The 14865-nt window shown below is 40.9% G+C and overlaps 1 protein-coding gene across 4 annotated transcripts in view; it reads left to right on the top strand.

The window, feature by feature from the left end:
* Window positions 1–5202: 5202 nt before the first annotated feature.
* The window catches only part of ZFAND4 (zinc finger AN1-type containing 4), a 101755-nt gene continuing 92092 nt past the window's right edge, over window positions 5203–14865 (top strand). Inside the window, exon 1 of one of the 4 annotated variants that reach the window (XM_045283677.1) lies at window positions 5203–5661. The gene's annotated coding sequence lies outside the window, so the exon portion shown is untranslated. The remainder of the gene's footprint in view (window positions 5662–14865) is intronic. The other 3 variants (XM_045283676.1, XM_045283675.1, XM_045283674.1) reach the window with 3 other exon arrangements.

Raw genomic sequence — 14865 nt, 5'->3', positions numbered from 1 at the left:
TGAAGGGAGACATTGGTCAGTGTAAGACTAGAAAAAAAAAACAACCCAAAATAATTTATAAATTATCAAGGATTCATGAGGGAGGGAGGGGGAAAATGAGCTGATACTAAGGGTTCAAGTAGAAAGCAGATGTTTTGAGAATGATGATGGCAACAAATGTACAAATGTGCTTGACATGATGTATGTATGGATTGTGATGAGTTGTACGTGCCCCCAATAAAATGATTAAAAAAAGAGAAAGAAACCAAACCCACTGCCATTGCAATGATTCTGACTCATAGCAACCCGATAGAACAGAGTCGAGCAGTTCCAGAGAGCTTCTGAGGCTGTAAATCTTTACAGAAACAGTCTGGTCTTTCTTCAGAGGAGCAACTGGTTTTGAATCACTGACATTTCAGATTTAGTAGCCTAACGCTTACCCTACTGTGAAAGTAGGTTTCTACTAACTCCATGGCATCCTGCAAGTCCTCTAAGACAGAGACCAGCAAACTGTGGCCCTCCACTCCTGTTACCTTACTCCTGCTATCTTAAAGTTTTAATGGAAACACAGCTATATCCATTCATTTACATATTGCCTGTGGCTCTCAAGGAGATTGGGGAGATTTAAATCCTTCAAACAAGTTGCTTTCAGTAGTTTCCAAACTTTAGCTACCCTTAGGACAAGGTAGAACTTCCCCATAGGAATACCAAAACTAATCTTTATGGAAGCAGACAGCTACCTTTTTAAAAAATAATTTTCCTGGGAGCTCTTACAGCTCTCATAACATTCCGTACATCAGTTGTATCTAGCATATCTGTACATATGTTGCCATCATCGTTTTCTAAACTTTTACTTTCTATTTGAGCGCTTGGTACCAGCTCCTCTTTTATCCCTACCCCCGCTCACCACCACCCCTGCCACCCACTCCAACCCTGTGAACCCCTTGATAAATTTTAAATTATTGTTTTCATACCTTACAGTGACGCTGTCTTCTTTCACCCACATTTCTGTTGTTCATCCCCATTTGGGGGTGTGTCTTAATGTGTTGATCATTGCAATCAGTTCCCCACTCCCCCACTCCTCCCCCCACCTTGCCCCTCCCCTCCTGGTATAGCTACTCCTATTTCTGTTGTGTTGTGAGCTCATATCAGTACCAGTGTACATGCTCCAGTCTAGCCAGAACTGAACAGCAGAACTGGAGTCATGATAGAGGGGGCAGGCTGAAGAAGCCTCAGAATGAGGAATATTTTCTGTTTCATAGGTGCTATACTGTGCCCTGGTTGACTCATCCCTTCCTTGGGTCCTTTCTGAGAGGAGGATGGCCTATTGTCTAGAGTTGGGTTTTGGGTTTCTGCTCTGACCCCTCTGTTCTCAAAAAATTTTTTGTTGTTGTTTTGGGGGTCTTCTGATGCCTGTTACCTGATTCCATTGACACCTCATGATTACACAGGCTGGTGTGCTTCCATGTGGGCTTGTTGCTTGTCTGCTAGATGGCTGTTTGCTTAACTTCAAGCCTTTAAAGCCCCAGATACTATATCTCTTGATAGCTGGCACCATCAGCTTTCTTCACATTTGCTTATGCACCCATTTTGTCTTCAGTGATCATATTGGGAGGGTGAGTGTCACAAGATGGCAGGTTGTTAGAACAAAATGTTTTTGCATTGAGGGAGGTTTTGAGCAGAGGTCCAAAGTCCATCCTCTTCCTCAGTGTACACCATGTAAACATACATACATAGGCCAATGCCTCTATTTTTTTGAATTAATGTATTTACATGAGTGCACACCTATGTTTATACCTCTATATGTAGTTTGCTCCCTAGATGTTTCCTGTTTCCTTTTGCCTTCCTCCTTCCCCAACATCATGCTTGCTCTACTTCTTAGTAATTCCTCTCAGCTAGATTGCTGTTGCTCCAACACCACTGGGATCGCTATGTCTTCCTCATTGTTAGGTTTAATTCCTTAGTTGTTCCCCGTGTATGGTGGCTGTTTGCTCACTGTTCCCCTCCCCTTCTTCCCCCTCTCACCAAGTCCCTCTGGAATTGTTGGTCCATTGCTTTCTTCTCAGACTTGCTTTTCATGCCTATCTTATATAGGTTGGCAAAACAACAATAAGGGAGACCAAACAAAAAGAAAACAAAAGATTGAATAAAAAGAGGGAAGAAAAATAAAGGAAACAACATGAAAAAGCAGACAATTCCAGGTCTGTCCTCTGACCTTTATGATTATCTCCTCACTGGTCCTGGGGAGTTCAGGGAACTGAACCTGTAATTTATTTTGGGGGGATTCTCACGGGTTTTGTGGCTTGACTTCTCCCATTGCTGATCTGTTATGTGCCCTCCTTAGATCACCCCACTGTGGGGGTGGTCAGACTGGACTCGTTCCTGTTGTGTGTCCCAGTATTGTCCTGTGTTGCAGTATGCATGCTACATCTTTTTAAAGGGAGTGGTTGGTGGATTTAAACCACCAACCTTTTGGTAAGCAGCCACGCACTGCTACCAGGGCTTACAAAGCCTAAAAATGTTTTCTGACTGGCCCTATACAGAAGTTTATAGACCCTTCCTTGTTCCAAGACTTCCATTTCCCTTCCTTAGAGGTTTGCATTGCCTTACAAAGGAGGCTGAATAAACCTAGGAGACAGCAGAGAGAAGAACTTAGAGGCTGGAAATAAATGGCAGCCTGGAGAGCAGCACAAAGAGCTCTGCTTGTGCAGTGTGTTAGGCTTTGTGCTGCTGATTGCACAGTCAGTGGTTTGAATCCACCATCTATCTTCAGTAAAGATTTTCATCTTCGGAAACATTATGGAGCAGTTTACTCTGTTCAATAAGATCACTATGAGTTGGAATGTGTGGCAATGGGATTGTTTTTGGTTTATAGCAGGGGTAGGAACGTGTGGCCTGTGAGTCATTTAATGCCCATGAAGTCATCAATACTGGCTAACTACATCTCACCAAAGAGAATAGTTCAGCCCATCACATTAGGAGTGAGATGATCAAATGTTGGAGCAAAACTACCAGGCTAAGTTTTAAGTTGATAATTTTGTATGGCCCTCAAATAATGTTACAAATATCCAAATGGCCTTGGCAGAAAAAAAATTCTCCGTCCCTGGTTTAGAGCATCACTGTCAATTTAACTTTCTACACTGATGGGAACGTTCGTTATCTGTGTTGTTGCCACAATAGGGCTGACCCCCATTTGTGTCTGTATTTTCCATGGTGTGGTGTCTTGGTGCTCAGTATTCAACCTGAACCGTGTATGTCACAATGTTCTAGACCACCCAGTTAGCCTTACCAATTACAAAGCCACCAATGTCTAGCAATTTTAATCTTTACTGCCTCACTATTTAGGAATGAGGACCATTGGTAGAATTAAGCTCCTACTGGTCAGCCCGACCCACTGTTTTGTTGCCCCTCTTAATTTCGGTTTCCTCCTTTGTAAAATAGGAGTTCTTCTAAGGTGACCAGATTTTAACATTGGTAAAACAGGACACCATTGATAAAACTCATATCCAGGTGAAATAGCCACATGGCAGCTGAAAACCGTATACCCTAGCTTGCGTGCATTCTTTCCAAAAATCGGGACTTTAAAAAAATGCCACGGGACATGGGAAAAATTGTTAAAAATCAGGACTGTCCCGCCAAAAGTGGGACATCTGGTCACCTTATTGTACACCCCCTAACATCCTTCAAGGTTGGTATTGGAATTAACTATCTGGCACTTGAAAAATGGTAGATGGAAGGTCGTGTTAATGTTAGAATGATTTGGTCCAGGTAACAAAGCTTCCATGTTGGAACCCAAGATTTTAATTTGCCTCACTTTAATGCCTGTGACTAAAGTGGAGAATTGGTTCAAAAGCTGATTTTTTTAAACTCTCTGTAAGACTCAATTCATCACAGGTACCATATTAGGATATGATATACAAAAATGATTAAGATCTCTCTTCAAGGACTCCAGTTTGTTTAGCATTAAGTTTATATACAATGCAAGAACCAGTAGCAAGAGACACTGAAATCCTGTGCCTCAATCATACCTCAGTGTGTGCTTTTGTGTGTTGAATTGTGGAGATAAATTGCTGGGTGAGGCCTCATTCTCAGAGAATGAGATGGGATGAGAGATAGCAATTAGGTATTGGAGTTCACCTTAGCCTGATTCCTGTCACAAGGCGAACATGAGTGAACATGCAGGGGGTTCATGAAAATCAGGTTTGTGAAGTCAGGTGAGTGACACACCTATTGAAGTAGATTATGTCATCTGGATTGGAAAGGTTCTAAAGATGAGTTTGGAATCACCTGTGGGCAGAATGAACAGGTAAGTAGTGGAGTCCCATTGCAGGTTGGAGCACAAGTGTTATCTTGAAGGCTGCTATAGTTTGCACCCAACCTCAGCCCATTGTAATTGGTGCCGAAGAGAGTGGCTGCTGGGTTTATTCAGTGCTGGAATTTGGCAACCCAATGTGCCCATAGTCCTCACTGCATACCTTCAGAATCAGTGATGGAGACCTAAAGTTGTCTGTTTTCATATCTGTCTTCAAACAGGCACACAAAGATATATTCGGCAACACCCCACCCCCACCCCCACACACCCCATCATTCAGACAGGCAGTTGTTAGGGCTAGAAAGAAACCCACTACCATCTATCTAATCATTCTGCCTCAGATCCTGATTAGGATTTCCAAGTTTACAGAGCAGATAGCCTCACTTTCGCTCTCGCAGTGGCTGGTGAGTTTGAGCTACTGATCCTCAGGTTTAGCAGCCCAACACTTTCCTGAGGGAAGCACAGAGTGACCTGGGCTCTGGAAGGGCCGACATAGAGCAAGCAGCCCTTTGGAGCCTGCTTCCCCAGCACTAAAGCACCACCAGAGAGATGCAGTCTACGTACTCTTCCAGCCAGAGGCAAACACCGCCTTTGCCAGCAGGCTTTGTTATTGGCCTCCAGCTCACATTCTGGCCCATGGGCATCTTAGTAATAAATAATGAACTCTCAGGGTCCTCTTAACCGACATCCTTTGCGGAACTGCTGTGGAAAACTTGGGAACCGAGCAACCGCCAGTGTCCCTCGCAGAGTCCCGCCCCCAACCTTGCTGATTGGGTAGCGAGGCGAGTACAGGCTTGGGATTGGTAGGCCGTGTCACAAAGGACAAGGAGGTGGGGCGGTTTCCTAGTGTAGCTCCTCCGGTCTTGAGGCTCCGTCGGCGCTGCCACGCCTCCCTGTCCACCTGCTGGCAGGCCCCCGAGCTCGCCGACAGGGCGAACAAGCTAGCAGGCAAGGCCGGCTTCCTTCTGCGCCCGACCAGATGGGGAGGACGCCTGGGGCCGCGGGCTGCTGAGGCAGCCTGCACGACTGCCGCCGACGCCACCTTCCCAGAGGGCGTCGGTGCCTCTCGGGACAGTCCGCGGCGCCCCTTGTTCGCCATTGCTCCCCTGTGTGGCGGACGCCAGAGCCCACGACCACACGGAGACCTGCGGTCCTCTGGCCGTGTTTTCCAGCGTTCGCCCCTCTCCACGCACTGTGGCAAGGTTCCCCACACCACACGGACAGGTGCCGATCTTCATTCACCCGACTAGTTCTTACCGGGAGCGGGCCCATAGCCGCCTCCGGCCGAGGCCTGTGAACCTGGGCTGCCGGAGCATAGCCTAGACAACCCAGGGCTTCCCGGTGACTGGCTGACCGACCTTCACGTATGTGTATGTGCATATATAGAGTATGTCTAGAAGTAGATGTGTGTGTATGGGGTACAGATGGGTGCTTTATATGATTTGTATATAAATTTGGTAGCCTGCATTTAAAACGTAAGGCTATTTTCTCACATCAATAAATATAGCTCATAGTTTAATAGTTCCTTCATATTCTGGATATCTTTCTGTTGGGGAGAAAGTTTAAAAGATAACTGCTCTTGTGTGGCTAAATTTCCTTAGAAGAGAGGCTATAGCAAATTTTGAGTTACTGAAAAGGCTTGGGTTCTGATGGGTTCAAACTGCTGACCTTGTGGTTAGTAGCCCAACTATACCAGCAGGATCCCCTGAAAGAACTTAATCAGTGCTATTATTGCCTTAAATAGCTTAAAAAAAAACCACATTTTATTGGCCCTTTCATCCATATATCATACAATTCAATAGTTCTACCATATCAAGAATGATACCACAATCAATTTTAGAACTTTTCCCCCCTACTCATCGTTATTTATGCAATTTAAAAATTTTCCATTTTGACAAAAAAAAAAACACATCAAAACAATCACCAGTTTACAACTTTTATACATATTATTCAGTGCCTTTTATTAAACTCGTCGTGTTATACAGTCCATTTTGAAGTATGCAATTCAATGGCACTAATTACATTCACCCTGTCATACAACCATCATATTTCTAATGCTTTCATCCTTTTAACAAAACTCAATACCCAGTAAGGAATACCAAGCTCATTGCCCATCAAGTGAATCCCAAGTCTTAGGACAGAGTAGAACTGCTCCATAAAGTTTCCAGGCTATAATTCTTTCTGGAAGCAGATTGCCACATGTTTTTCCTTTAGAGTTATTATTGGGCTAGAACTACGAACTTTTTGGATGGAAGCTGAGTGTTTTGAGCACACAAGTTTCATACTTAAATGATAACTTCCTTCTCCCACCCTCTGATTGCTATTAATAAATTTTTGTTTCTGTGCACGTGCCTATTGTCAGTATTTCATATAAGTGGAATCATAGAGTATTTATCCTTTGTGTCTAACTTATTTTTCTCAAAATAATGTTTTCAAGGTTCATCTATGTTGTATCATGTACCAGGACTACATTTCTCTGTGGCAAAATTATGTTTTATTGTATGGCTAGACCACTTTTTGTTTATCCATTCATTCTTTGATGGACACTTTGGTTACTTTTCCCTTTTGATTATTGTGAGTAATGATGCAATGAATAATAGTGTTTAATATCAGTTTGAGTTCCCGCTTTCATGTCTTTTGGGTATATATCTAGAAGTAGAATTTCTGGCTCATGTGGTAATTTTAGGTTTTAAGTTTTTGAGGAACCATCAAACCATTTTCCAGTTACACATCATTTTACGTTTCCAGTAGCAATGATTGAAGGTTCCAATTGCTCTATGTCCTCTCCAACACTTAATATTTCTGTTTTTCTGATACTATCCATCCTAATGGCAGTTCAAATTCACCAGCCACTCCATGGCAGAAAATTGAGCCTGTATGCTCCAATAAATATTGACAGCCTCAGAAACCCTATATTTGCATTTCTCTAGTGATTTATGATGTTGAATATTTTCTAATGTGCTTATTAGTCATTTATATATCTTCTTGATGAGCCCTGGTGGCATAGTAGGTTACATGTTGGGCTGTTAACCCCCAGATTGGCAATTAGAAACCACAGGAGAAGGATGTAGCTTTATATTCTTGTAAAGAGGCAGCCTCATATAGGAGCAGTCCTCGTCAGTCCTGTAGGGTCGTCATGAGTCAGAACTGACTCAGTGGCATTGAGTTTGGTTTTGGAGTTATACTTGCTCTTTAAAGAAAATTGTGTTGTCTTTTTGTTATTGAGTTGAGTTCTTTATATACAAGATTTTAAATCCTGATCAGACATATATGAATACCAAATACTTTCTCTTATTTTATGAGTTATATCTTTACTAAAAATCTTTGATTTGTAAAAGCTCTTACTTTTGGTAAAGTTCAATTTGTCTTTTGATGCTTGTACTTTCGTTGTTATATCTAAGAATCTATTGTCAAAAATTAGGCTGTAGTTTCCCTTATGTTTTCTTCTAAGAGCATTAGGTTTTAGTTCTTATGCTTAGGCCCTTATCCATTGGAGTTAATTTTTCCATGTGGTTTGAATAGTATAGTTTCAGCTTCATTCTTTTGCAACTGATGACCTAGTACTCCAGCACCTTGTATTTATTTAACAATTTTATTAGCACATAATTCACATATCATACATTTCAATAGTCCAGTCATATTAAAAAGAGTTGTGAGATCATCACCACAATAAACTTTAGGGCATTTATCTTTCTTGTTTGTATTCATTGTTATTAGCTCCTCATTTTCCACCAACCTCCCCTGCCATACTCCTGGGAAACTATTAATCTAGTTACTGTCTCTATAGATTTACTTATCTTGGATTTCATATTAAAAAACCCAAACAACCCAACATTAATGAAAGAATAAAACAGAGAAAAACCTCAATAGAAAAGAAAGCAGAAATTTTTACAAACTGGGAAAAAAAAAACCATTGGATCAAATGACAAGGTATAACATTTTTAACCTAACTTCATCTGTAAATATCTACCTTATAATGTACTCTGTCTGATAGGAAAGCCATTCCCACAAGGGGACCCTGCAAATAGATTTTGGGTTTTCACTCTCATCCATAACCTTCTGCACAACCGGGTGTTCAGAATTTAAGCTCTAATACTATAATCTCATCTAGATTTGGATTTTATATTTATAGTCCTTAGATCACAGAAATTGGTGCGCTACTGTGTGGATTTAGCTGACGTTTCACTTAAATGGCTGATTGTTTTATGACAAACCTCTAAGACCTAGGTACTATTCTTTGTGATAACTGGACACTATCTGATTTCTTCACCATACTTTGCTATAGCACCTATATCTTCAGTGATCTCTACATGAAGGTAAGTATCAGGCAGGACCATGCCATAAGAACTTTGTCTCCATTAAAAAAAAAAAAAAAAAAGGTGAAGGAATGCACATAGATTAAGCCTTCGGTGACTCTCTCTGACCATAGACCAGGGATGTGAAGAACCTTGCCGTTGTACAGAGTGCACTGGAAAGTGGATTACGGCAGATGTAGTTAGGATAAAATTTAATGCCTTATCATTTGATCTCCCTTTTGACCCATTTTAAAATTGTCCTATCTTTTAATATTTTCTACTTTCATTTTGATTAAGGTTGTTAGTTTTTTGTTTTGTTTTTGTATGTTTTTCTGTATATGAAATCCAGGATAGGTAAATATATAGAGACAATAACTGGACAAATGGTTTCTTCAGAGTATGGCAGGGGAAGTTGGCGAAAAAGGGGGAGCTGATAACAATAAGTACAAGAAAGAAGAAAATATTCTAAAATTGATTGTGGTAGTAACTGTACAACTTATCTTGATATGATTGAACCATTATTGTATGATATGTGGATTGGTGCCAATAATTTAAAAAAACCTAATTGTTCTTAGATTAGGGCTATGATTAAGCCAGCATCATTCATTAAAGTGACGATTCTTTCTAGAAGGAGCTCTGCTAACTGTAAGTTTGGAGGTTTAAACCCATCCTGAAGGACTGAGGGGAAAAGATCCAATGATCTGCTCCCCTAAAGATTTAAAAACTACAAAAACAAACCCACTGTTTTCAAGTTGCTTCAGATCCATTAAAACAAAAATCTAATGCAATCCCACTGCCATCAAGTTGATTTTAGCTCACAGCAGTCTTACAGGATAGGTTAGAACTATGCCTGTGGGTTTCTGAGATTGATTCTTTATGGGAAAAAGCATCATCTTTGCCCTGAAGACTTGATGGTAGTTTTGAACTTTTGAACTTGTGGTTAGCAGCCCTATACATAACCACCCTATATAGAGCTTCCAGCACTGAAATTCTTTACTGGAGCAGATGGCCTTATCTTTATCTTGTGGAGCTGCAAGGAGATGTGAACCACGGATTTGTAGTTAGCAATCCAATGCTTAAACCACAACATCAACAGGGCTCCTTCCTATAAGGATTACAGCCTTCTTCTTTTTTAAGATAATTTTACTGGGGGCTCATACAACTCCTATCACAATCCATATATACATCTATTGTGTCAAGCACATTTGTATATTTGTTGCCATCATCACTCTCAAAACATTTGCTTTCTACTTGAGCCCTTGGTATCAGCTTCTCATTTTTTCCTTCCATCCCGCACCCTTCCTCCCTCATGAATCCTTTATAATTTATAAATTATTATTATTTTTCATGTCTTACACCGACCACTGTCTCCCTTCACCCACTTTTCTGTTATCTGTACTCCTGGATGTGGTGGTAGTTATATGTTGATCATTGTGATCGGTTCTCCTTTTCTCCCCTCAACCTTACCCTTACCTTCCTGGTATCACTACTCTCATTATTTGCTCTGAGGGGTTTATCTGTCCTGAATTTTTGGCATTTCGAGCTCTTGTCTATACCAGTGTACATGCTCTGATCTAGCCAGGTTTGTAAGGTAGAATTGGGGTCATGACAGTTGGGATAAAGCATTAAAGAACTAGAGGAAAGTGGTGTGTTTCTTCGATGCTATATTGCATCTGACTTGTCTCTTCTTTGTGACCGTTCTGTTAAGGGAATGTCCAGTTGGCTACAGATGGGCTTTGGGTCTCCATTCCACCCTCCCCCTCATTCACATCAGTATGATTTTTTGTTTTGGGTCTTTGATGCCTGATACCTGATCCCTTCAACACCTCATGATTACACAGGTTGGTGTTGATCTCAGCTAGATGGCTGCTTGTTTATCTTCAAGCCTTTAAGACCCCAGACACTATATCTTTTTATAGCATGGCACCATCAGCTTTCTTCACCACATTTGCTGTGCGCCCATTTTGTCTTCAGCGATCGTGTCAGGAAGGTGAGCATCACAAAATGCCAGGTTATTAAAACAAAGTGTTCTTGCGTTGTGGGAGTACTTGAGTGGAGAGCCAATGTCCATCTGCTGCCTTACTACTTAACATATAAGTATATGTGCATAGATCTATTTCCCTATCATATATATACATGTATTTACTTATGTACACACCTGTATTTAGACCTCTATAAATGTCCTTTGCCTTCTAGTTCTTTCCTCTATTTCCTTTTACTTTCCTCTTGTCTCACTATCATGTTCAACCTTCATTCGGGTTTCAGTAATTCCTCTCAGCTACATTGCCCTTGATCAAGCCCCACCAGGCATCCTATGCCCTCCTGGCCATCAATTTTAGATCACTTGTTGTTCCCTTGCCCCTGGGTTTGTTGGCACCCCCATCTCTTTCCCCGTGTCCCCCTCTCCTGTGTCTCCACCCCCCACCACCCCAGAATTGTCGGTCCCCTTGTTTTCTCCTCTGGATTGTTTATCCCACCTATCTTATCTAGACAGACATGCAGGGACAATAATGAGCAAAAAAACAAGGCAAAGCAAAATATAATAACAAAAGAAAACAAAAAACGAAACAGTAACAATAACAAGAGCAAAAAAAGAAAAGCCTATAAATAATTCCAGGTCTGTTTGTTGACCTTTATGAGTATTTTCCAGTCAAGTCTGATGAAGTTTCACACGCTGCCCATGACGTTTATTTTTGGGATTCCTTGGGGAGTTCATTGCTTTGCCCCCTTTTCTGCTCTGTTGTGAGACATGCCCTTAGTGTTTTACTCCAGTGTGGTGGGGTCAGATATTGCACAATTATGCACTGTGTCTCCAGTGTTGTCCCCTGTAGCACTATGGGTCAGTGAGGGATGTTGTGTCTTGTGGTGGGGCAGGCCCTACGGTCTTCGCTGTGCATTGGCTGCTCTGACTCAGATTATCGTCGTACAGGTTTGGTGGGCTAGGAAGTGTTCCACTCTATTCTTCCCTCTTCATTTGCTCCTGATAAGAAGCACTCCTCTCCCTGAGCTACAGCTCCAGTCCTGTCCTCTGAAGTACATTCTTCTGGTAGGGGGAGAGGGGCCAATTGGGATTAGGATTGGGGCCAGCCCCTCAAGGATTGCATCCTTCCATCCACTCCTATGCTTCATAAACTGGGAAACCTAACAGAAACAATAAAAAACAACAAAATGAAACAGAAAGGAGAAAATAATACTATAAAGATAAATATAAAAATAAAGAGTAAAAATGAAAAGACCAATAACATTATTTGAAAATCTTGAGAAGAAATTCCTGTCATGGACCAAGTGAGAAATATTTGAGCCTAGAGCAAATTCAGGTTTTGTCAAGAGAGAGGTCAACTGACCAATTATCATTTTATACCATGATTTGATTCACCATAATCAAGTTTGCAATAATCTTTGATAGTAAAGCTGCTTGACTATATAGTCTGCAGATGGATTTTGGGTTCCCACCATCCTCCACACCCTTCTACAAGCTGAGAATTCACAGGTTCACAATTTAAACTCTGATAGTTTTGCCTTCATCATATTTGGATTTTGTTATTTTGCATCTTTGGATTACACAGGCTGGTGTACTACTTCCATGTGGACTTAGTTGTTGCCTCACTTAGACAGCTGCTTGTTTGAATACAAGCCTTTAAGATCCCAGACACTACTCCAATTGATAGCCGGGCACTATCTGCTTTCTTTACCACACTTACTGTAGCATCCTTAGCTTCAGTGATTTCTTCATGAAGGTGAATATTGAGCAAGGCTATGTTATAAGAACTAACTGTTCTTGGATTGCGTCTAGAATTTGTGAGAGCCCAGAATCCATCTGCTTGTCCCAGGTTATGAATGACTTGTTTACTTTGGCAGTTGTATTATGACAAAAAGCAATAAGCAGAACCAACAAGATCATAACAACAACAACAACAAAAATTTTTAAACAAAACAAAAGAAACAAAAAAGACATTCCCTTAGGGCAGTGGTTCTCAACCTTCCTAATGCCATGACCCTTTAATACAGTTCCTCATGTGGTAGTGACCCCCCAACCATAAAATTATTTATGTCGCTACTTCAAAACTATAATTTTGCTACTGCTATGAATTGGGTGACTCCTGTGAAAGGGCCGTTCGACCTCCAAAGGGGTTGCGACCCGCATGTTGAGAACCGTTGCCTTAAGGTATAAAGCGATTGCATTCAAAGCATCAATGATTTATCCAATGATACAGAATTTAAGGTACTGTTGATATGAGGAGTTTATATGAGTATAGTCCAGCTGGGAGCTGCAAATTATGAGATGTTGCTTTGTAAACATTGATTTACTGATTGACTGAGCTCTGTTTTCATTGAGCATGGGAATCAGTGCTAGGGGAAAATGCCCTACATCATCTCTTACAAAGGCAGAACCTTGCCCCTCAGACCAAAACCTGTCACATTAATGCAACAGGATCATTGAGGCATTAAATATACGGTGGTTCTGGTTCTTTCATTGGACATCCACTGAGCCAGGAGTCCTAACCAAAGTCCAACAACTGCCATTTCCATAGTCTTGGGTTGGCTATCCCTTGCAGCCTCTCCTATTAGGGTATTTCAGTCCTAAGTCCAAGGGTATAAGTAGTTTTAAGGTAGGGCTCAGTTTTTTTCAGTCAGGCTTCCACATCAAGTCCTTCTGGTGTGGCCTTTAGCGGATGTCATGTTCCTGGTAAGGCAAGTGTTTAAAGTCATCATAGAGGACCATAAAACTGGGTTTATTTTACCCTCAAGTTCCCTACAATTCTTGTTTAGCAACCCTTCCTGATGTGAGGTTGATCCTCCCCATTTTCCCACCATGGTCTTTTCGTTTCCCCCTCTTCTTGAAGGATTTACCCAGGCAATGTGAGGGCGGTGTATATAGCTCATGGCTGGTGGGCAGACGTTCCACCCCTTTATTTGGGAGTTGGTCCCTCAGATTTGACCAGTTAGTGTCTCTCCTTATAGTATTGGACTCATATAATATTTGTCCTTTTGTGATTGACTAAATTCACTCAGCATAATGGTTTTCAGGTCCTTCAATGAGCAAAGTCTCTTACCCATCCTTGCTTTTAGGAGTATTCTGATTACTTCTTCCAATATAGATCTGTTTATTCTTCTGGCAGCCACAATATAGTCAATATTCTTTGCTAATACTGTAATTAAAAAACACTGGTTCTTCTCTGGCCTTTCTTATGCGTGGTCCAACTTTTGTATATATATATATATATGGCTATTGGAAAAAAACCATAGCTTGGGTCTGGCCTAGTACTATAGTCCTCAATGTGAGAACTTTTTTTCTTTTTATAACACATTAGAGGGGATATATGATTTCTTTCCAGTGTAAGCTATTTTGAGTTGTTATTTTTCTTATACAGCATAGTTATTTTTCCTGCATGGTTTTCTTAGTACAGATGAAGGACTTCCAAATACATTTTCCGTTATATTCTTCCTACTCTTATCTGGTTGACTGTTTCGAGCATTTGGGTATTGAAGGACACTGGTGAAGAGGATGCTCTTATGTACATTTTCTCTAAGTTCTTTGGGCTGTCATACGTCACTCATGACTATATTTCTGGAATGTTCATTTTTGCTATTCCTGAATCCAGCTGCTAGAGAATCTACAATAAGCACTTATGGAGTGCTACTGATTTTGATTTTGACGGAATGGGGGTCTGCCTACTGGTATTTCTGGAGTGCACTCCTATTATTTAAAGGATCCACATGTTATCTAAAATCATATAAAAAACTATTTAAATAGGAGGGGAAAATGATTAGAGATCAATTGCTTCATACAAAGTTATTTTTCTTGCAGGCATTTTAGTATCAAAGATATAAGAATAGCAACATCTGAGCAGGATAGCTTTTAATTTTGTTTCACATAGTAGTAAAAGGCTATCGTATTATCAGCATAATACTTCATAGTAACACATCTACTACTCATTATCCTAATAAATAATGTAACTCAGAGCAACCGTGCCACAAGCAAATTTTCTTTTCTTTTTTTAATCGTTTTATTAGGGGCTCATACAACTCTCATCACAATCCATACATATATCAATTGAGTAAAGCACATTTTTACATTCATTGCCCGTATCATTCTCAAAACATTTGCACTCTACTTAAGCCCCTGGCATCAGCTCCTCATTTTTTTCACCTCTCTCCCCACTCCCCCTCCCTCATGAACCCTTCATAATTTATAAATTATTATTTTGTCATATCTTGCCCTGTCTGATGTCTCCCTTCACCCACTTTTCTGTTGTCCGTCCCCCAGGAAGGAGGTCA

The sequence above is a fragment of the Echinops telfairi genome, unplaced genomic scaffold (assembly GCF_000313985.2).
Source record: "Echinops telfairi isolate 266 unplaced genomic scaffold, ASM31398v2 ScPeMD7_7465;HRSCAF=8503, whole genome shotgun sequence".
In the NCBI taxonomy this organism is placed as follows: domain Eukaryota; kingdom Metazoa; phylum Chordata; class Mammalia; order Afrosoricida; family Tenrecidae; genus Echinops; species Echinops telfairi.
This window is presented reverse-complemented; position numbering and strand designations above follow the sequence as displayed.